At 31.7% G+C, this 25395-nt stretch overlaps 1 pseudogene; it reads right to left on the bottom strand.

The window, feature by feature from the left end:
• Positions 1 to 236: 236 nt before the first annotated feature.
• Positions 237 to 22479, bottom strand: LOC131840918 (uncharacterized; annotated as a pseudogene).
• Between the last annotated feature and the right edge of the window lie 2916 nt (positions 22480 to 25395).

Here is a 25395-nt window from a genome sequence, read left to right as displayed (position 1 = left end):
TGTTGCTAGTTGAAGTTTTGAGGGATTTAGTAAATTTCTTCTTTTTTCAGTTCGATTTTATATTCTACGAGTTTCTGCATAATGAATACAAACGCACTTTTGTAGAGCTCCACTACCCGAAGTTATGTGAAGTACTCAATGATAAGTACATTGGAAAAACATTTCTTAATGCTGGCGCCGTCTGTCCTGTACCTAAGGTATTAAATAAAACACATAAATCCTTTATAAATAAAAAATCAACACATTTCTGGTTGTTTATTCGTAACTGTTTTTTTCTTGCTTAAAACGCCTGGTTTAGTCAACCGTTTAGTCATGAAAAGGTAACAAATAGATAGATAAACAGACACAGAAACTTTAGCAAATATTTAGAAAATTAGTACAACTTACAACAACTAAAGAACATCATCTCCTTAAACAAAGAGTTTGACGTGATATTACGTTTTGACGCATCCAATGTACTTGTCCCGTCTATACTACGCCACCAAGGATCCTAAGTAGTGGACATATACGGATCAGGTTAACCTGATTACGAGTGACGACATGCTAGGTCTAAATTTTCTCACAACGCCACAACTAAAGAACGTTTGTGCTTTAATAAGTTTTTAACGCATATGTTGCCACACCACCACATTTATGAAGTAGAACAACACGTTTGTGGCCCGGGTCCCCATTAATATGTTGCCACACCACCACATTCATGAAGTAGAACTAATGGCCGAAGGCGGTGGTTTATCGGCGGTACCGATGTGGCAGATTACCGTCGTCAGCGCCGTGACCACAGAGATGACTTATATTTATATTTTTATTACATATGTATGTTATTCTATAAGGTATTCATAATATGGGCCATTAGTAGCCTGAAATAAATAAAATATAAAACATTGACTACGAAATAAAAAATTAAAGTAACAAAAAATATTTTAAGAAGTAAATATCCAGCATACATTTAAGATCCCAAGATCTTAAATGCATACTGGGTATTTACTTTTTAAAATATTTTTTGTAGCAGCTAACAAAAAGAGCTGATGACCATGAAACGTGAACAGTTCTTCATAAATTGCTAAGAAGCATCTCAATCAAGTGAATTTTAGTAAAAAAACGTTTATTCCTTTTGATCTACGGTGCCACGGGTAGACATACAGAAAAGTCAAACATATAACAGGTGTTATCTCTTTATGCATTGGGTGTTAAAATAAGAAATCGTTACATAGTCCAGCCTGATCATTCAATACAAATTAAGCTAAATTTTGCCTATTTATACTTAGCATCAACAGAGGAAATAATAATCTTAATCTTTTTCATATTCTAGGGCTATACGAGCCTGGATAATATGACAATACCAACCGATGACTTCCCAAATGTGTGGCCTTTTGAAAGAGCAAGAGTATACATGGTTATGAAACATACACCTACAGCCTCAGTCGTAGCAAATGGCAGTTTATATTTTACATTCAAACAAAAGCCTCTAAGGCAGAAAAATATGCGTTAAAATAAATAATGATGGTTGGTTTTACTTTAAGTCCTTTTCTATCTTCCATAATACTTTTATAGTTATAAAACAAATAAAAGTGATGTATACATGTCCACATACAATGATTCGTTAAGTAGAAAATGAATTGACGTTATAAATGAAATTAATTAATATATAGTTAACTAGCTTAAGTAAGTAGCTTTGGCCCGCAGCTTCGCTCGCATTAAGAAGTATTATTATTAGGTATAGTTTTTGCGGCTTTACAGTACTTTCATACAAGTTTTTTGACAACTTTCATCAAATATTTTATCCCTTTAGGTGTGGCCTTTATCAAAATCCTTTCTTAGGGATGCCTACGTCATAGTAGATTGTATGCAAATGCAAAGTTTCTATTTTATCGGTTTAAAATTGACAAAGTTTCATACAAACTTTCATCCCCTATTTTATCCCCTTGGGGGTAAATTAATCAAAATCCTTTCTTAGCGGATGCCTACGCCATAACATCTACCTGCATGCCAAATTTCAGCCCGATCCGTCCAGTGGTTTGGGCTGTGCATTGATAGATCACTATGTCAGTCACCTTTGAGTTATATATAGATATTTAGATTGTTACTTATTACATATTATTAAATCATCATCTCTCGTAATGAGTGAACGAATTAATGATATTACTATTAAATCATTAATTTGTACAGACAGAGTCAAAGATTTTATGTTTATTATTTCAGTTATTGTTATGCCACAGATTAGTAATTTAAGTTTAGAATTAAACATAGATAAGTGTATATCTGACAATAAAATGTAAGGCAAATAATAAGACGAATGGATTAGTAAATAAAAATGGCCATGGAACAGACAATCGAAGAAGAGTAACAACTATCTTGAGTGGCTACACCATAACAGAGGCAACTCCATTGTGGGGTGACCTTCTACAAAATGTAACGATACCTCAAATGTATTTAAGGAGTTCAATGGATTGTTGTTCAAAGCAGTTCTTTTATGGCAGTATAAAGGAGAAGTATATATTCTACGTTCAATATTTGATTTTATTGCATTAAAATGATGGTTATGGTGACGATTTAATTATTAACTAATAATTGGTTTAATACGGCTGTAAGTAATGGAATAGACAAAAATAAATTCAGCTGTTTACTCACAGAATTATTTATATGATTTAATTAAGTAATAAACATGTAAGTTTATTCATTAATTAAGCGGTACGAAATACGTCGAGTTTCCAGTAACACTGTAGAGCTAATTAGTTTATTCGTTTGTTCCATTCTCATATAGAGGTTTTATGTCACCTGTTTCCATTTGGTAATGTTGGTGATGTGATGGTCCTACCTAAATAAAGTCCATAATGATATGAGTCCAGTATAATAATGATCAATCCGAAATCATTCTAATATCTTTCCAAAATTGTTCGGTTTAACTAGCTAAATGTTTTAATCCATTTTCTAATATACGAAATATTACAGCTTAATATCATTCATAAACAGATATTATTGTTGTTATTATATATAGCACCAATATGTGTATGTACCATAGTGATGTACTTCCAGTGTGTTCTTCTTATTGTACTTCTTCCTGTGATTATAAATGATTATTTATTTTATTTGCTTTATTGATTTTGTACAATATATATATATTATATATTGAAAAATATTTTTTTCAGATATCGAAATGCATACCCCTTAATTCTTTTTAAACTACCTAAACTTAATCAAATACAAAATTTTATCTTTATATGTCAACATTAACCCGTGCCGACAGATGCCTTGAATATTTTAAAAATCGTTGTCTTTAACGCTTATCGTTGTGTATGTGTAATAAAATGAAATAAAATGTTTAATAATAATAATCAAAGAGAAAGTTAGAATATAGTATTTATTAATCAAATAAACATCACAAATATTTTCTTTTAATCTCTTTTTTAGTCTGGATACAGATTTCTATGCTCTTGTACACAAAAACTCTTGTAGGTACGCAGCAAAAACTGTTTTTGATATTCTTTTGCAGTGACTAAGCCATTGAAATCTTGCATAAGTTTTACAGCTCTTTCAGCTGTATCATTCACGGCCCTTAAAGAAAGAACTCTTGTTTTAGCCTGCAAATAGGTTACATCTTCGTCCCATGCAGAAACGGTTTTCTTTAAGAAGTCTGTATCCATATTTAAACGAGCAAATAAATTTGTGCTCTTAACAGACACAAAATCATTTAATGATTTTCCTGCAACAAAATACAAGATATATTATCAGTTTATTAAGATGGATATAAGATATAAAACTATTTAATTTTTAAATTAAATAACTTAATACGGTTTAATTATTATATTTATCAGTCAGGTCAGTTCTAGACCAACCAAATATAAAATATGATAAACGCGATAAAACCGAATTAAATTAAAATATGTAACAAAAAAAACTATACTAAAATAAATGTTATGTATTTCTACTTACCATACAAATAATCAGACATATGTTCTTTCGATGGACTGTTTCTTTTTACAGAATCATATAAACTATCTCTTTGTAAGTTCGCTACAATATTCGTCTTAGTTTGTTCATCTACTTCATCATCAAAGAGTGATAAAACAGCTATTTCTTCTTACAAGTACCAAAAATGTTGACTAAACTTGCTCAGGGCAGCTTTGGAGATCTCTTTATTAACAGTTTCATATTCCTTAAGACTTTATAAAAAGCGCAAAGCTTGATTTGGGGCCGTGACTGCCAGACTACATCCAAGCCATGGTTTTACATATATAACTGCAATGAATAAACATATATTTTGAAGGGCTCTTTTATCCTTGGCGCTAATTTTGAATTGAGATTGCAACAAACATATTTTCAAAGAGTAAATGGCTCTAGCCATCCACCTAGCTTGATGCATTGCTCCAGAAGGTCTTATTTTAATATTTTTCTTTGACGATTTATTTATCGGGAACTCATCACAGCTGATATCTGTGGCTTCTACTACAGCCTGAAGTATATAGACAAGTCCCTTATGCTTAATTGACATCTATCTAAAGTAGCAACTAACTTAGGAGTAATGAAATCTTTTCTTCCTCTTTTGAAGTAGTTACAGAACTTATCATTTGAGATGTTGACGGCAAGGGTTCCTTAAGGCTTTCATCAGAGCTGGTATTGGGATTGGGATTTTCTTGCGTTTCGATAAAATCTTGTGTAGTTAAAGATGACGATAAACTTTTGGAACATCTTGTCTTTTTTTCTCTTCTTTTAATTTTCTCTGTCTTGTTCTTTTTTCTTTCTCGGCTAACTTTTTATCTACTCTCGCTAAACATCCTAGACGCCCTGGTTCTCTTTGTTTTTGTAAAAATATTTTATCTTCTTCTATTTTTATCCAGTCCAAAGCATTTGCGTGTGCTATATCGAATAAATTATCTAAATTATTTTGAAAGTCCTCCTCACAGCGCTTGTAAACAGCTGGCGTTTTTTTTTAATTTTTTTGTAACTCCAAGCACGGTGAAGATCCACAAGTTTTTTTACACAGTTAGGCACAGGTCTGGTAGGGATTCTAGCTTTTTCCCAGAATATAATACACTCTCGAACGGCAAGATTTGCGCTTCCATTAACAATAAATTTAACTTCGCGAATGATAAAAAAGAGGACTGCAAGAACTTGACGATTAGACGGTAACTTTGCTACAGTTATTTGATGGTTCACGTCACCAACTAAGAAAATACTTTTTTTATTGCTTCTTAATTCCACTGCCATTTTTTTAAACATAAAAACAATATGTTAATCACAAGAGTTACTTGAAACAAATGGCAAATACGACGGGTGCGCGCCACTAGTTCGGCGTTATTTGTATGAACATGTTTCGATGCAAGTCGGCACGGGTTATCGTTCTCCAAATTATATAAAAATGTATTTTCGAGTGTTTTAGGAACATATGGACAAAACTAAGACCTATGCATTAAAAAATAAAAACTTTGAAAAATAAGGGACACCCTAATATATATATATATATTGTATATATTGTACAAAATCAATAAAGTTTTAAATAAATAAAATAAATAAATATATATATATATTAATAAGACATATTAAACCTAGGTAGATATATCACTCGGTGGTCACTCTATTCTCCTAAGTTTCATTTAAAAAATTAATCTGTATTGTTGTTAACATGTATTTAATAGAAAAAATACGAGCTGAATTTCTTGTCTTCTTCTCATCTCGAAATTATTTGGAACTGACGGTAGATTTGACATATTAACTAAACAATCCTAGCAGCTGGTAAATATTACATAGTTAATTAAGTGCCTCATTATTTAGTCTAAAATTATTAATTCATCACATCACAATGGTTGGAAATATTAATTTTACAAATTTAATTTCATTCCACTATACACGTAATGGCAAACATTATAATTATAATTAAATTTCTTATGTATAAAGATTTCATGACAGGACAATTCCCGAATCATTCCAGCGCCGATATATCTATCAGACATCTCGTATCTATCCTTGGGACTTGATGGCTCTGTGAGAATTGTCCAGAAATTGTTATTTCACTGTAAAATTTAAATTGCCTTAATTTATTTGTAATGTTGTTTTAATGCTGAGGTGAGATTAGTATCACTTAACTTATGTAACGATTAAAAAAACGAGCAACTTATTTGGTAGCTAGATATATGTTTTAGTTTTGAATAACTGCAATAGGTACATAATAAATTCGCATCTTTACGTCAGATTACAGTCTGACGTGGTATATTTAGAGGTCAATTGTCATTCCAGAGAACATATATAGAATGACCTTATTACGTTATAAGGTGATATATCTAGGTACTTACCTTAATTTGTATTTGCAATTTGACAATCTATACTTTATCTACGTGGTAACATATACAAACATATAAATTACATTATTGACAATGCACGAAAGAATAATGATATATCAAAATATCTTTATAAACTGTAACATTTATTATCTATTTGTATTTCTTTTCTGAAGATTTTTGGGACTTATGAATTTTAATAGGTTTTATATAAATTTAAAAAGTTATGTACGATAGATCTACAATTACTAAATATTCGAAAGAGAGTTTGTTGGTCCTCTGTGTTATCATCCCTTAATAGTTTAATAAATAGGTATTTATAAAATTTTTCTATGCAAGTATGCACACGTAAACGTACAATGGCCAAGATGAAAGGCTGATTACGGAAAATAGAGTTCAATTTACATTGTACTCTGTAGGATTTGTGATGGAGAAGACTAACTTTTATATATATATATGTATATAAAATCCTATCGTGGTCATGAGGACGAATTCGTAGACAGCATATTTAACTTTTAAAAGATATGATTTTTTGTTAGTAATTACGGATAATAGCTTTTAATAGATGATACACACATATTATCTGCAAAGTAGGTACAAATACATCCGCTGTAATTTAGTTATAAGTATAATTAAGCCTATTTTCTATATTAGTGTATTGTAGTAGTATGTATAATTGAACAGTTTATGGTAATTATGTATAGAATTTATATCATAGTGTGGTTGCATACAGTAACACAAAAAGTTATCTCTAAATGCTAATAAGTATCCAGTTTTTTAAAGAATATTATCCGTCTGCACTTACGGTACAGGCAGGAGGGGTACCAGTGGAGGATGATATGATGAGCATGAAGTTTTTTTATAATACGATAACCAAGCATATGGCTCATCTGATGTTAAACGGTTACTGTAACCTATGGACACCTTAGACAGCAGGGGTGATAGGTGCGCATTGCCAACTCTTAAGAACCCTTAATAATTAGAAGGGTTTCTAGAAAAACCTCATAGTGTAGTCTTTCGAGAAAACCTCGACAGGTAGTTCATTTCACAAATCCGGTCAGTTAGCCCATCGTAACGAAGTCTTCTTGAATGAATGGATGAATGAAAACTCTTTATTGTTCCTCTTACAGAAAGAAACAACAATTACATAAATTAATAGGTACATCAGATATAAAAAAACAACACAATTATAATATAGAGGTAACAATGGGCGGCCTTATCGCTAAATAGCGATTTCTTCCAGGCAAACTTAGGATGGAGAGGAGTGATTAGACTGTGTCTGGTTGAGGTAGACAATTAGTTACCGGAAGCTATTAAATAAATACAAATTACATATTATATACACATACATATGACTACATAATGATCATTATATACGAAATATACATACATACATACAGGTACATATTCATATAAATAAATAAAATAACAGTACCAACAACAGCGACGTTACTGCGAAGATAAATCGCAAATAATATTTTTTTAAACTAAATTTAAAAGTAGACAGTAATGTCAATTTAAGGGTTATAAAGTTGAAGGATATTATGGGGAAGGGAAAGAATATGAGTATTCCGGCGAAAGCGATTGGGAAGCCACTTGAATTTAGTACGAAACTCGGAAACATGATAAAATTTTCGAAGACCGAAAATAAATCTTATAAGAATCTGTAAGATTAGAGTAACATGTATCAGCGTAATCAAGTACACGATGTAGAAGATATTGAGATCGCGTAATTTTGGTAGCAATAGGCAGGAAATTGCGCAGCCTCCGTAATGACTCCAACGCTGCAAATACTTTCCTGCTAACTGTTTGAATTTGAGGTCTCTAATTAAAAAAGCTATCAATACGAATGCCCAGGTTTTTAACAGAACTATTGAAAGGAATTACTTCGTCATTCACTTTAATTTCAGCGATTGCTGACCAGTCGATCCTGTTACTTAGTCGCGAGCTGCCTACTTGAGTTACCATTAGTAGTAGTACCATTGTAGCATTAATTGTTAATTCGAAAGCTATACTAGCTTGTAATGTAACGTCAATGCGGATTTCCGTTAATTCCACGAGAATATAAAAATCTATGATATTAAGGGCGTTACTGAAGTCAAGGAGTGTAAATAGTTAACTGTTGCAGCAGCAGTTGTTGTACTGTAACCAGATCGGAAGCCAGACTAAAGAGGATTTATTAGGTTGTTTTTGTTAAGGACCGAATCGCGTTGAATTTTTTTTTTTGTTTTTTTGGGTTGTTTGCGCTATTGGCGGACGATTTAACGTGGTATTACTAATTAAATACGACATAATCCTCCATGTGGGTGACTTCGCATACGACATGAATTAGGAGGAGGATCGGGTTGGTGACCGGTTTATGAATATGATCGAGCCGATCGCCGCTCGAGTGCCATACATGACCTGCCCGGGGAACCATGAAAGTGCCTAGTAAGTATATCAATAGTTGACCGAACTAATTAATCAAATTAATCAGTAAATATCTAATAATAATAAGAGTGTCTATGCATGTAATGCCCATACCACGATTATTGAGATATACAAGACAGCAGACAAGATCATGGTCTTGAAAAGTTTTACCTTAAGTTTAAGTCACAAGTCGTCAAAATATTAAATAGTAAATAATTAGCAATGGAGTCACTATCTCTCAGTACTAACAATCTCCACCCTGAGATTGATATTATTGAAAAATAGTAATACCCTACATAACGTATGGGGTTGTGTTGTATCAAACCTTTAGGAAAATATTTAAACAACAGAGAAATCCACAGAGATTAGAAGTAAGCGCGACAACTGTCTGACTTATACAAACTCATAAACGTGACTCTTCTTTAGATAATAGAATATTTATTATAATACATGATACTCATTTTAGAAAAAGGGAAGAAGAAGAAAGAAAGATAGAATGTGAGTTATAACCACCACACTGTACCTACATACATGTAAGATGAAATAACAAAACTGCATTATAATCTCGCAAAGATAAGTACGTAGGTAATACGAGTACAATATTATTATCAACGCATATTTGTATCTGACTGTACAATGGCCATTTAAAACTGCGAAGGCACTATGTTATTTTATTTAGTGGTTCAAATACATTAACGGAAAAATGTTGTATTGTCGAAATATTATGTTTCTTTCGTTAATTCTGAGTTCGATTGCAATAATTTACGTAAGTCATTATTATTTAGATAACGTAACTATAATCCGTAATACTAGTACATTACTACCAGATGCAAATCTAATCACTTCTCTCCATCCTAAGGTTGCCTGGAAGAGATTTAGTATTTAGCGATAAGGCCTGCCCGTTGTTACCTCTTTGTTATGTTTATTATTGTGTTTTTTATAATTTTTATACATAATTGTATATGTAACTGTATTTTCCGTGAGAGGAAAAAAAGAGTATTATTCATTCATTGTTTACAATATTTTCTCTCCTTCTCTATCGATTGCTAGCCGCAGTTTAGGTATGCCAAGGCCAAGAGAAAGCCACTGAAAAGGCATGAATGTGTTCTTCATTTGTTTTCTTTATATACATAAATATAGTTTACAATACTTTATTTTGCAAACGAAAGTTACAAATAAATTGTATTGTATTCCTTTTGGCTAATTGTGCTAATAAATTATAATAAAGCTCTGCTTTACTCTAGAGCATACCTATTGACTACGAGATGAAAATCTGGTACTCCCGGTGCATAGCTTTTGTGTTCAAGCATAGTATTTCAAATACCCTCCTCTCTCTTCTGAACTGGTCAGGTCGTATGTTATATACGTTATGTTACTTATATACGTTTTCTAAGAACTTAAAAATTTTCATAGTTATTTTTATTCCGATAATCTTCGAAGTTTGAATGATAAACAATTATTAGCATTTAAAAAAACTATAACTAGTCCATACCGTCGACTCCATATATAGCTACTTTTAATAATAATTTCTCCATGTAAACTTTTATCCCATATAACACTGTTTTCAAGTTATATGTTTGTTTTGTTTGAGGATTTCCAATCTACCTTTTTACCAACATTTATCGGAAATTTGTTTAATTGTTTAGATGTTAAAGGTAATTGAATTTAATGGTATATATTTGAAATATTTGTTTCAGTGTCTACAATTCATACCTGAAAGAGCGGAATTACATTACACTAATCCCGTGTTTGCAACTAATATAGTATTGAACGTGAGACGCTACAGTAGGAAGGGATTATACTACATAAATCTTCGAGGACAAGTGATGCAAATATTGGATAATAATATATCAGTAAAGTATATATTTTTTATGTAATTAGAATGAAAAACATGATACGCCGAGTCGCCTATACCTATACTTACATGCAGCACTACGTACATGACGTATACCACTCACGTGGTGCCATTCCAGAGGAATAAAATATTATGCCTCTTCTGCTGTAATTTCATTACTTTATCTGCACTTTAAAAACGAGATACAGCTTACATATGAATAAAACAGATGAAATTTGTACAGTCTATATCTGGTAACTTTTGATTGTGCTATAAATTTTTAATAAAGTTATATATTAAAATAACAAGGCTTAGCTTTAAATAGTTTCATGATCGCTGCCAGTCGAAGTCAGTGCCGTTGCTGTCGTTTTAAGGGACTTATTAAGAATTCTTCTATTTTCAGTTCGATTTTGTATTCTACGAGTTTCTGCATAATGAATACAAGCCTACTTTTGTAGAGTTCTGCTTTCCGAAGATATGTGATGTACTCAATGATAAGTACATTGGAAAAGCATTCCTTAATGCTGGCGCCGTCTGTCCTGTACCTAAGGTATAAATAACAAAAAAAAAATTGTCTCTGGTTGTTTTTCTAACTGGTTTTCTCCTGCTTAAAAAGCCTGCGACACATGAGTAAATCGCCTGGTGTTTATTTATTTATTTTCCTTGTGTTACACAATTATGGTATATTAATTAATACACACACATAATATGCATCTTTGCACCAGGCATTATAACGTGGAAGAGAGACGGATGTTTTAAATATTACTCATCTACATCTTGTAAGTATTCTTCCATTTTGGAATTTGTCAACATTTGTTTTAACTGGATAATAAATTTATTATCTATTTTCATTTTTTATATTATAAGATAATGTAAAATAACAAACGTCAATAATAAATTCTTATCAAATATTTTAATTAGCGACTGGTGGCCAGTAGTTATATAATTCATTGTATATTAATAAAGTTATGTTTTAACGCATCCAAAGAAATTATTGGTGACTTTTATAAGGAGGTGGATAGTTTGCGCAATTCACGTAACGTATGTAGGTCACCCGATGACCAAGCATGCATAGCCCGCGAGCTTCTCTATCACTACCCGTGGAAGCAACGCTAATAAAATCCTGGCTGCAACCACAGCGTCGAGATTTTGCCGTCGTCGCTAACAAACTGACAGCTTTATCGCTACCCGTGGAAGCAACGCCAATAAAATCCCTTTTTGTGTTGAGACCACAGAGACGATGATGGTTTATATTGGTCCAAAAAAAGAGGCATTTTATAAATATGGTCAATTTTGAATCACTGTGGCACTCCATCCTTTATACACAATTTACTGATATTTTTGTTTTTCGACCATTGCAACGTATTTTTTTCTACTTTTTGTTGACTATATATGGATCAGGAGTAACCTAACCTTATAGGAGATGCTGCTAGAGTCTAGTCACAACGCCAATTTCAAGGCGAGTTCTGGCGTGGCCCATCAACATGCTGTCCAAACGGCTCGAAGATTAATAATGTGTATGGCATGGCGGTGGTGTCGAAATTACCGTTGTCAGTGCAAATATATGTTTATATTGGTCCTTACATATGAAATTGGCGTTTTATAAATTTAGATATTTCAAAACAAGCATTGGTTTTTCGAAAACTATAATCGATTGATAATGAAGAAAAAAGCTTGAAGGATATTGTGGGTGGAGAAATCGACAAACGCACGTCCAAGTTAGCTGCATTTCATTGCAATGTTAATAATGAACTGTTTTAATCCACTGTGATGAAAATTGGGAAGGTGAAAAAGCTTGAAAAGTGAATATCATGAATTGGGTGGAGTAAATCGACAAACGCGCGTAGACTGCTGCATTTCATTAGTCAATCGGCATAATAATGAAGGGATTCTGAATCGAATTACCTGTGATGAAAAGTAGATCTTGTACGATAATAGGAAACGCTCATTGCAATGGCTGAACCCACAGCTGACAGTTACCAAATTAGAAGAACTTCAATGGGAATGTCTAAGACATCCACCGTACTCCCCAGACCTTGCTCTAACAGATTACCATTTTTCTTTCCAAATTTGGATGACTTCTTGCAAAGGAAAAATTCAACTTTGATGGGGTAGTCCAAAGCGCCTTCAAAGATTTTATTGATTTCCGTCCGAATGGTTTTTTTAGTAAAGGGATCAATGAACTACTTATGAGATGGCAAAAGTGCATAAATAGCAATGGTACAAACTTTGATTAAATAAATATATTATATTTTGAAATAATCAACTTTACTACTACTTTAGGTTACTCCCTAACAAAACGCCATTTTCATATGTTGGGACCTAATATTATTATTATATATGTATATTAGTCTATAAGATATTCATAATATGGGCCATTAGTAGCTTGAAATAGATAAAATATAAGACAATGAATATAAATTTAAATATTTTAAGAAGTAAATACCCAATATCTCAACCGCAGTTAACTAAAAGATCATGACCACGAAACGTGAACAGTTCTTCATAAATTGCTAAGAAGCGTCTCTATCGTGTTAGCTTTTAGTTAAAAAACCGTATATTCATATATGAGCTAAGATGCCACGGGCAGACATACAGTGAAACCTCTCTTTATGTATTGGGTGTTAAAAATAAGAAATCGTTACATAGCCAGCACCTGATCATTCAATACAAATGAAGCTAAATTTTGCTTATTTATATACTTAGTGTCAAAAGAGCAAATAATAATAAGTATTTACTTGACGTTTTTCTAATGTTTTTTTATATTCTAGGGCTATTTGAGTTTAAATAATATAACAATACCAACCGATGACTTCCCAAATGTGTGGCCATTTGAAAGAGCAAAAGTAAACATGATTTTGAAGCATACACCCACAGGCACAGTTGTAGCAAATTGCAGTTTATATTTCACATTCAAACAAAAACCTCTATGGCAGAAAAATATTCGAAATAATAAATAATATTCATATTGATCGTTGGTTTTATTAAGGTTAAATTAAGTTCTTTTTTGTTTATGTTCAATAATGCTTATATTGTAGTAAAACGAACCAAAGTTATGTATCACATTCAATGATTCGATTAATTTTCATCAAGAAGAAAATTAATTTAATTTAAAATGTAACATTGATTTTTACTTATCACTATTAAATCATTCATGTTCTACTCTAATGGACAACGTCAATGATTTGATGTTAATTATTTTAGTCAATGAAACGCAAGAATGCCCCAGATTAGAAATTGTAAGTTTAGAAATAAACATAGTTAAGTGTATATCTAATAAAAATAATAATTAATAAGAGCTATGTCGCTTAATGGATATAGCAATCCTATCAAATTGATATAGCAATGAAATATACGACTGAAGGAGAGTAAAAACGTTCTCGAGTGGCAACAGCATCAAAGAGGTAAACTCGATGTGGGAAGACCTTCTATAAAATATAGCGAAGGCCTCAAATGTATGCAGGAATTCAATGGATTATTGCTCTAGGCGGATACTCCATATCCTTCACATCTATGTGAATGATATGAAGTAACGAGAAGTTGCTAAAAATAACTAAACTGTCATTTTTAGCAATTTCATCCATTCTTCATCTGTTATATTTCTTGTTACTTACCTATATTGAGAGTTAATAAAATTAAAGGAATCACGTCGCGGCGCCCTCATCGCCTTCACCGCGGTAATTCACTCTAATCTTATAAAACGCAATATTCTGAGCTTTGTCATTCATTTTACAGCGTTTAGACACTTGTCTCAAACAGAATTTTCTTATTTAGTTAGTAAGGTCGCAAATGTCTAGATATTTCGATCTAACCTGCAGTGGAGCGTATCAGTAGGGATGTTAGAAGAGAAAATTGCTTTCGAACTCGCCAATACTTGAGCTAGGGTTGATTGTCAGCGGTATACTCGTATTGTCGATGAGTTTAAAAAATAAATAAAAACTGTAACGTATACATTTTACTTTTAATACAATTTGGGTTCTTTCATAATTTATTAAGAAACATTATGAAAGATTCCAAATTGTATTTAGTATCTGTACCCTTTTTCAGACACATAAGGATTCTGCAATTCAAGTATAATAAAAAGCCAAAGTATAGAAAATAAATCTTCACGGCTTCATATAGAAAATCGTAATAAAAAAAGTCTTAGAAGCATTACGTCTCATAAAATACGCGAGCATTATAAACGTACATAGTTATATTATATTCCATAACCGCATTATTCGCTTTTTTTTTTATTAAATTGCTAATTGACCGCCGCGGTACGCCAGTTAGTATGCAGCGTGTTGATTTAAAAAAGTTAAACGACGGGAAAGTAGATGCTTAAGTTTATTTAAAATCAAGTATGGTGATGTACAACGTCGTACGTTATACGTGCATATTTAACACACTCGCCTCTATTACACCCTCGCCTACGGCACGGGCTTAAATTCCGCCTCGTGTTATAAACATCATAAGGCACTTAGTATATCGTAATATACTATAACTATATTATTAGATAATATTAAAAATGAATAAAAGCTGTATTTTTAATATAATACATTAAATATAAACGGTACAGCCCTCGTAGCTTGCAGTATTAGGGTGCCCTTGTTCGTATATAATACGATAATTCGCATCCGCCATTTTGTTCGCAGTGGTAGGCGGCCGTGCTACGACAACCAATTACACAATTTCAGCCCTTGCCATGTCGTTTCTCATTTTTGCTGTATTATATTTGCTCATATAATATTTATATTATTCCAATTACTTTATAATTAAGTAATTGTATAAAATCAATAATTAGTCCAGATGACGGAGTATTGAAGTTATGTTTACAATCCATTTTCGTCATTCAACTGCAACTCAAAAATTGCGGAAAATTTAATGTCTTTTTTCATATTTTTTAAGTAAATTGTGTATTCAGAATTGAAAAAGTAAATTCTCGTTTAGAATTTCAAGTTTTAGAAGAGTAAGTGGTGCAGTTTCTTAAAAAAAAAACAGAGCATTGTTTTCTGTACGTACAGGATGATATAACTGCTTGAGCTATGATGCTGGCTGATTACCGTCATTTAAAGGATGGAGTTCACGTATAAGGTATTAAAAGAATAACCTTCTCGTAGAGATCAACTCTATGAGAAAACTGATGTACATTATACACAACTTTTATTTATTATATACTGTATCTATGGAAAAGAGTTAGATACTATTTAAGTACATAATATGTACATATCTATATATATCATATATTGATTATTGAAAATTTTATAATATTTCTGTATACAAAACAGAAGAGTCTAATAAAGAACTTTGACAGACAATAACAGCACAGATAACATAATATTACATACAGATACCCCATCCCATACAAGAAAATGGTTCCTTCCTAACTCGGGCTATTCTTCGGGCTATTTTATTTCGCCACCGTAGCCGCTAGATGTCGCTAGATCTGAAGCAGTTCGGATTACTAGTGGGTGCTTAATAACAAAGCATGAAAATAGATGGCAGTCAATTCAGCTACATGACATCTGTTTTGCAAAGATATGTATATAATAGATATGTAGGTAACTGTATCGTGTACCTCATTAGGGACGATTCAAGATTCAATATAAATGTGTAGGTATAATATCGTTAGCCGACACTCTGCAGATATGGCTTATGTGCCAATGTATATACCTATTATGTTATGGTTTATTTTACATTCCATGCCTATTTTTTTGATATGTTGTAACGCGTCTGCGCTATACGTATAGCCTGATTTTGATACGTTTATACTCGTACGTATCAAAATCGGGATTTTTTATTTCAATCGTTATATGTATGAGACTGATTTTAGCTACAATTAATTTACTGGTATATACCTCATGTATTCTACGATGTACTCCTCTTTTACCTAATGAGAATTCCGCTATATCTTATATATAAATTTTGTATCACAGTGTTAGTTGCCATATTTCTCCCACATTTTGATGAAATTTGATATGTATACGTGCCAGGTCTGAGGTAGGGTTGTTATCTATTTTTTATACCCCTAAGTCATAGGGGTGGCCTACCCCGAAAAAATATTTTTTTGTATTATGGACAATTTTTTATTTATTTATAATGTTACATTGAAAATACATACACGCCTAAATTTTCACCCGTCTTTCACAACCCCTATTTTTAATAACGATATTCTTAATACAAATATTATAAATGCTAAAGTAACTCAGTCTGTCTGTTTGTCTCGCTTTCACGCCAAAACTACTGAACTGATTTAATTGAAATTTGGTAGACAGATAATGTAGACCCTGAGAAAGGCTACTTTTTAATGCGAAAAAGTATTGAAAGGGGAAATGAAAGGCTATATGAGGATATCGTAATTTTTAAAGTCAGATCTTGTAAGATTAAGTGACCAGGGTCGGTCTAGGTTTTTCATTATTAGAAATGTGTAACGGGGTAACACGTTATTTAGTGCGAAATTGTGTATATTACAATAAAATTTAACGAGAAAATATTATAATGATGTTACTGGGACACTCATTGCCTTACTACTATATCGTCCGTTAGTCGCGAACTTTCTGGAAACGCGAGAGGCGCGCTCCTATTGGTCGGTCGGCGCGGTTACCGCGCGTAGACAGTCTCACGGCGCCGCAGCGTTTTACTATACATACGTAGTATACATATGGGTGTTACAAATGTTTTTATTACGAGTAATATTACTCTGTTATCTAAGCAAGTAATGTGTGCTTATTTTGAACTTAATAACATTCTGAATTACTCGTATATCTTTCAATATCTTTAGCGGTATAAACCAGGTTATGTACTACTACTAGTATTGTTAGTGAGGGATAAAGTTGATGAACAAAAATAAAACAATATTCGTATTAAAAATATATTCATCTAATATTTTTGGCATTATTTTTAAGTTTCTTCCAAATACAAGGGGTCTGACATGGGGTGTTATGTACCTACATTAAAAGATACTTTTTGAAATGTATGAAAGAAACGTATTGTATGAAATTTTTGAAATGTGTGAAATGTATGTACCTACATTAAAAGATAATTTTTGAAATGTATGAAAGAAATGTATTGTATGAAATTTTTGAAATGTATGAAATGTATGAAAGAAATGTATGTACCTACATTAAAAGATAATTTTTGACATGTATGAAATGTATGTACCTACATTAAAATATAATTTTTGAAATGTATGAGATGTATGAAAGAAATGTATGTACCTACATAAAAAGTTCATTTTTGAAATGTATGAAATGTATGAAAGAAATGTATGTACCTACATTAGAAGATAATTTTTGACATGTATGAAATGTATGTACCTACATTAAAATATAATTTTTGAAATGTATGAGATGTATGAAAGAAATGTATGTACCTACATAAAAAGTTCATTTTTGAAATGTATGAAATGTATGAAAGAAATGTATGTACCTACATTAAAAGATAATTTTTGACATGTATGAAATGTATGGAAGAAATGTGTGTACCTACATTAAAAGATAATTTTTGACATGTATGAAATGTATGAAAGAAATGTATGTACCTACATTAAAATATAATTTTTGAAATGTATGCACCGTACAATAACAATACACGTTAAACATCATACCACAGAGTCATACGCAAGTTAAAAACAAACTGCTATGATATTAATGAGAAAGGAAAATCAACTTTATGGTATTCGAGTTAGGGTCGATTTCTCTCTTTTTTTTAAATACTATTTTAATCTTACCAGTTGCCAGTATTCGAAGACAGCTACGATTCGTACTCGATATTTTAAATTATTATGTAATCGATTTTTCAGTACAAATGTAAATAACCAACGACACTAATAATGTACTACTATATTCCGTTCTTTGAAAAGGAACACTGCTATACTTAATACAAAATAATGAAAATTTACTGTTCACAACGACTCATTAAAAGCATCATCGAATAATGCGCTGTAATAAAATCCTGTTATCGATTATTCAAAAAAATCGATAATACATGTATTTATTTTTAATATGACAACACTTCATACATAAGTATTATTGGAAATAGTATTACTTGCCTGTTCGGCTATTTTTAATTTACTTAAAAAGATTTTATATGTTTAATTTACAATAATAATATATTAAGTGCTTATTACTGGAAAATATAAAAAAGACATTATTATACAAATGTCGACAATGCCATCTATGAAAGCATTTTGAAAACATTGAGCCCCGTATTAGCAATTATTAAAGTGTAATTAAGTACTGGAAAATAACAAAATGAGTAAATATATATATATATTTCATTTTAACATGTATATATAACTTTTTAAAAATTGATTAAACATTTTTGAAAACACAGTTTTGTTTTTTAAAACGTTTGCAAAACTATGAAGATTTCCATCGATACCAATCACGCCATCTATATGCAACTTTTAGCAATAATAATGGCTACTTCCTCATTGAGTGCCACTGATAACAGTATGTTTCTTAGTACTAATTAGATGTTAATGATCTGTCAATCTATAGAGCTCGTTACTATTTTAATTAACATATTAATTTTGTCAAATTTAACTACAGTACTTGTGTTAAAATAGTGTCAGGTATATTATGTTCCAATAAATAAATATTACCTATGTCTTTCAGTCCTCAAACAGTGTTTACGATTCAGGGGCGTAGCACCCTCGATCAAGCCTTAATTGCAATTTATTTGGCGGCACAAATAAATGTAGTAGCAATCGTCGTTCGCTATCTAGCCCCAACTCGCAACGTGGCAAATTGTGGAACTTGGAAATAAAACAATTATGAGATGAAAGGAAGTGCAGATTTTTTTTAAATTGCAGTATTATTTAGCTCCATTCTCAGTGATATTACTTCGCTGCAATAAGAATGAAATAAAAGTTGTGATTAATGGATTAGGTGGACTATGAATACATTTTGTCGATATATGGAGTTATTATATTAGTTTTATACATTATCCTTTTTCTTTTTATTTAAAATATTTTTAAATTTTGTCCGATTGTAAAAACAAATTACAGTGTTATTTTTTAAAATGATCCAGTAAGAAAATAGTTACCTACATACCCCTAGCAGCTCTAAACACTCGTTCGTATGAACATTGTCTAGACGCATGGCGATATTAAAATATATGTACCTATTGCTACTTGCCACAAAAGGACATAACAGTTCAATAGTAGGGGAAAGTAAGTACATATTCGTAAGCTGCAAATATAAGTCGTTACGTTAATGTTCATAGACAAATATTAAGGATTAAAAGATATGGTAAGAAAAATAACAATAAGAACCGTCACACACCGTCTCCTAGTCCCAAGCTAAGCAGATCTGGTGTTGATACTTAGATACTTTTTGTTATAAACACATACATAATATACATAGAAATATATTTTCTATGAAAACAACTGAGACCGATACAAATAAATATACTCATAAATGTTTACATAATGCGAATCAAACGGAATCGCACTCATTACAGTCGGAAGTAAAGCTGTATATTAAACTGCTATATTATTGAAACCATCAAATATGGAATGCCCAGTCAAGTTTGACTATGAAAATGTATCCTTTCACATATTTGTCATATTCTATGATCGATCCTACAATCAAGTCACTATATTAATATTTATATATACGTACATAAGTATACCTACATGGTATTAATTTGTAGATTACTATAGCAAGCCGTCGCGTCGCACTGAATACATAACATATGGTTGTTACCGTTATGTACTTTAGATACTCATACGAACTGACACGGCTGTCTAGTTGGGGGTGTATGGGGGAGGATACTATGCGTGTGATGATTACAGCGCTCATTATCAAGATGAGAGTGTAGTGTTGCTGTCACACCGTTCAAATATATATTTGGGATAACAACAACTTATGTTGTTTCTATTTTACAATTTAGAAATTTACCATTATTATCTAATTATAATAATTCATGATATACTTATAAAAATGTTGCAAAACAACAAATAAACGACCTTATTGTATTAAATTTAAATAATAAATTAATATATCCGTGGTATATGTGTATCTACCTATCATACTGTGCCCGTTCTTAACAATTTATGCATTATAATGATACTGAAGTATAGCAAGAAACTTGTTTCTTGTTTTAAGTGAATAAATGTTTTTTTAAATAAATAATTGCACTATAACAAGTAATAGGCATGCGATAATCAACACAGAAACCGACACGAACTTATTTTTAGTGCAATCAGATGAGACTATTAGCGCTATGAATTTTAACATTCATTCAAATTTGGAACGTCTCGCATGGAACACGATGTTGTTTTGTTTAACTTTATATACAATTTTTCTCCCTTCTTCTCAAATATTCTGTGGCGTCACTATTAAATTCAGTGTACAATACATTCTAACCATTGTTTATTATATAATATCAATACAACTTTATAATATTAATAGAATTTTTAGAGAGAAAGTTTTTTATACGGCATTCGAATATTTTTTCGGGCAGATTTAGAACAGACTCTGGTAGTTTGTTGCAAAACCTTACGCAATTAACATGAAATGAATTACTAACGTACGCTTTTTTTACTTCTTTATTTATAAAAGTATTAACAGTGAATAACAGAATCGGCGTAGTTACGGTGTGAGTGTCACTTCCAAATGCACCCGCCACTGCGTTTCTTATATATTTTATTTTACATTTGCGTCATAAAACGCTCATTACGGAATGCATTTGCTAACGAACGAGATGAATTCCGCAATGCGCGGCCCCTTATGTACTGAGACGGACCGCTCTCGTGATACGAATGACGGTACTCCCAGGGCCAATGTTCATGACGATGGTCGAATACCTTATGTCTTTAAAATATGACATAAATAGTTACTGCGTATGTAGTGTAAACAACTTCTTTATTATAATTTAAAGGAAAAAATTAAGAGTTTCTAGTTTGCTACAAATAAAAAGTAATAAATATATTAGTTATACAAAATGTATGAGAAAATAAATCAGCCATATTATTGAAACCATTCTTATTAGGCAAATTTTTGGGTTACAGTTTATGTAAAATAATTGAACTCCTTAATGAATTAAAATTATTTTACGTAATAGAGAAAATGTAATAAATAGAAGATAAAGTAATCATAGTATCTACAAGTTTTATTTAGTTACTAATATCTAGTACTAAAAATACATAATAATGTAGCTTAACTTCAGGAATTACGCCATTTAAAATATTTGAATGCTTAATTATTGTGTAAAATGAAATTAAAGAAATGCATTAAGCACTATTGCATTACTAATGGCCTATCATACTTACATAGCCTATCTCCGAGACTATCGGCTCACAAAAATGGCCGGGCACATAGCGTCTTTGTCTATAGTTAACGAGTTCCTCCCCGTAACGATGTCCTCCCGGTAATGATGTCCCCCTCTTTCCTCCTCCGTCACGCCCTCTGCAGGCAAGTCATCGCTGAAAACAATGATATTAGAGTGAAATAGTGAGAATAGTTATATGAAGCTAAAAGGGTCCGTTTAATTATTGGTGATGTCAGTAATATTCAATAGTGTTTTTGCGAGGGTTTAAATTGAATGTGTGCCTATGTATTTGGAAATATTAAGAATTATATAAACAATCAACAATGTTAAACCAATTAAAACTTGCCTCTATTATATGTATTTGTTTACATCTACATATAACTTTGTTTTACGGTTTATGTAAGTCCGCATTAAGACTCCGTATGGATAGTTCCCACCTCTGCATCTGAACCCACTAATAAAATAAAAAAAAACTAAAACACAAAGACCGATATGGCCTAATTAAAGGTATTGTCAAATTACTTAATGGATTTAAATAATTTTGGTTATTAAATAGTCTAAACATTCTGCCTTTCCTATGACATGCGTCATGACATTTACCATTTACGATATTCAGTGCGGAAACTTGAAATTCATCATTGCTATTAAAAGCGTTTTAGCCTTGCCTATTAGTGACCAAATTCCGATCATGGCTGAATTGATATCCATATTGCGATAGGTACATGTTCCGCCTCTAAACGAGGCATTCTCGTACAAGTTTCTACATGATTTTGATCTAGAGAAATTAGGATAAGTATTTAAATACGATTAACTGTGAGTTAGAAAGTCAAATTGTTTTAGTAGATATACAAGATTTTATCAGATTTTTACTTTATTCGGTCGAATTGTAAATTATGTTTTAATGTTGACAACCCTGGACTAACAAAACAATCTGTACAATACAGTTTTTCAGAGTTTTACCCACAACTTAAATATTCACCCCATTACAGCGTGAACATTTGCATCCAATAATAACTTGGGTTGGCGACGAAACTTCTACAATTGACTTGATTCACATCGAACAGAATATATTCCATCTTATACCGCATTCCCAGTGAACTCGTTGAAAGTCAATTTTGTGAATACATAGTAAATCTCAATATGCCCCCACGTCCTACCCGACTGTCAATCGTTATTCCATCCCATAGGAGGGGGGAAGGGGGAGGACACAAGTTTTTCCATTTACCGTCAGCCAGATAAATGTTGAATATTATGAATTACTTGTTATTACCAGCGACTTCGTCTGCACAAACAGTTCAGACAGATATGCACTTTTACAATTATAACATTAGTATGAATGTAAAGTACCTACTACACTACTACTTGTGTACCCAACACTATATTATATCTAAAATATTAAGTCTATATATAATATAATACTATTTTGTGACTGTAAAACAAATCATATGTAATAATTATCGATAACCTTTTACTATGATGATGTATTACTGTTTATTATTTAATACGTTTTCTTATATTAACACATAAAACTCAGAATATTTCGCAACATGTCAACACATAAACTTTTTACTATAAATTGTAACTGTAAATAAAATCTGGGGCTTCAAATGTCTACCATGTCTACCACTACCCCAATATGATCATAATAAGTAATTTTGTTTAATTACGAAAAAGAATGCGAATTTAATTACAAAGAAAAGACATCAACGACTTTTATAGATTACAAAAAAACTCATTTATATTTCCAATAATAATTTCGAAAAGAAAATATCGCCTTAGATAAATATATTAGAGTCGGCTCCACTCCAATGAGATCGCTTATTTACAATTCTTTGAAACCGTAAGTATATAAGGAGAACATAAATTATACAACGAAGTAATGGGGCCGTCCAATTTCCAGAGATCCATTTCAATATTGCAGAGTGGTGGGTAGGGCTTTGATCTCGGCTCCTTCATTATAGGTATAGTATCGCAAGGGGCGAAAGGGGGACGGGCGGGGGAGAGGGGGTACGGTGACAACAAAATAATATGGAAATGTGAAATGAGAAAACATCACAAAGAATCACTTCAATCATATAACAGTACTGTTTATAAAATAAGCGAAATATGTATAAATATTTATTATATTCAATACTAGCATCCTGCTATTAAAGTATCAAGAATTGGTACAATAAATTTACAAATTGTATACGTAAATATTCTTCAGAAATCACACATGAAAAACGCAAGGAAATCCGTTCAGTAGATTTTTGGAATACAATGCGTAAGTTTTATCTTAGCTACCGAAGATTACCTTAGCTTTCTATGACATAACGGCCAAACTTAAATAAATGTAAATTTACGTGAAGATAAAGACGAGTATTACGAGGATATATATACGGCATCTTGTATACAAAAAACAAACGAAGTCACAGTCACAGTAGTATGTGCCACGTAAAACCTAAAGAAGTAAAGTATTTTTATCTTTTATGTTAGATATACATATCTGCCTATAGTAGATACCTAAAATATACTTTATTTGTAATATGCGATAAAAAGACTTAAATAATATATTAAAGAATACTTATATAATTACAATAAGGCTGGCTCATTGCTGACAGCAATCTTTTCAAAGCAACGTTAGAGTAACGGATTTAATTAGATACCAACCTATTCGAGGTTGGTGACATAGATTCTTTATGTATATATAGACAAAGATAAATGGTAACCGACAATATACCTACACGAACAGCATTTCATATTCAACGCCATCATTTATCATCATATAAGGTCTGTTATTCCAATAGATTAAGATATTATGCCTGCATATCCGGAAATAATTGGTGGAAAAATAAATGAAACATACGTGTCACATACAGACTTATAACTCACTTCGTATATAGTTCAATTTTGAAAATATTTTTGATCTTTATGTAATATTTTTTACCGCTAATTGCATGATGAGAGTAATGGATTACATTATAGAATAGAATATGAAGGTATAGTAGAATATATCTCTTTTAATTTTATGGTGTAATTTAGCAGCTATCTTATTACCTACAGTATTTTTGGGATAACTTTCTTTGTAGCAGCTGTGTCCACTAAAGTATTGTAAGTAATCACTGGCCTCCCGTGACACGACCCTCCCCTACCCGTACCACCCGCCACTCATACATTTGATGCTTGTGTAACACACCCCCTCCGACAACTTATTGTGTGTTGACTTGGGATAACCACCCCTTGCTTATCGTAAAGATATATGACTTACTTATTTTTATTATACAAGAAGTTTTCTGTGTAGGTACATACCTACTAGCTGTTTCATACGAGTTCGTTTGCTTTTTTTAGATAAAACAACCTATATCCGTCCTTGCAATACAATTTATTTTCACGCCAAATTTTATAAAGATCTCTTATTAAGAGTCGGTTTAGTCGTATAAAGGCAATACAAAAGAAAAAGAAAAACATTATTTTGGCATCTCCTTAGCTCAAAAAATAGTAGTAGATAAGTAGATACGTGAATTATTTTATTCCTAGATATTAACAAATAGAATATCTTGTAGTTAAAATTGGTGTATAATTGGTGTGTAGATAATATGAATGTAAAAGTGTATCTATCTGTTTGATTACCTCTTCATGTCGATT

This window comes from Achroia grisella, unplaced genomic scaffold, assembly GCF_030625045.1.
Source record: "Achroia grisella isolate CSIRO2021 unplaced genomic scaffold, CSIRO_AGI_Agris_v1 utg152, whole genome shotgun sequence".
NCBI classification, from domain to species: Eukaryota; Metazoa; Arthropoda; class Insecta; order Lepidoptera; family Pyralidae; genus Achroia; species Achroia grisella.
The sequence above is the reverse complement of the archived record's forward strand: the minus strand, read 5'-3'. Positions and strand labels throughout refer to the sequence as shown.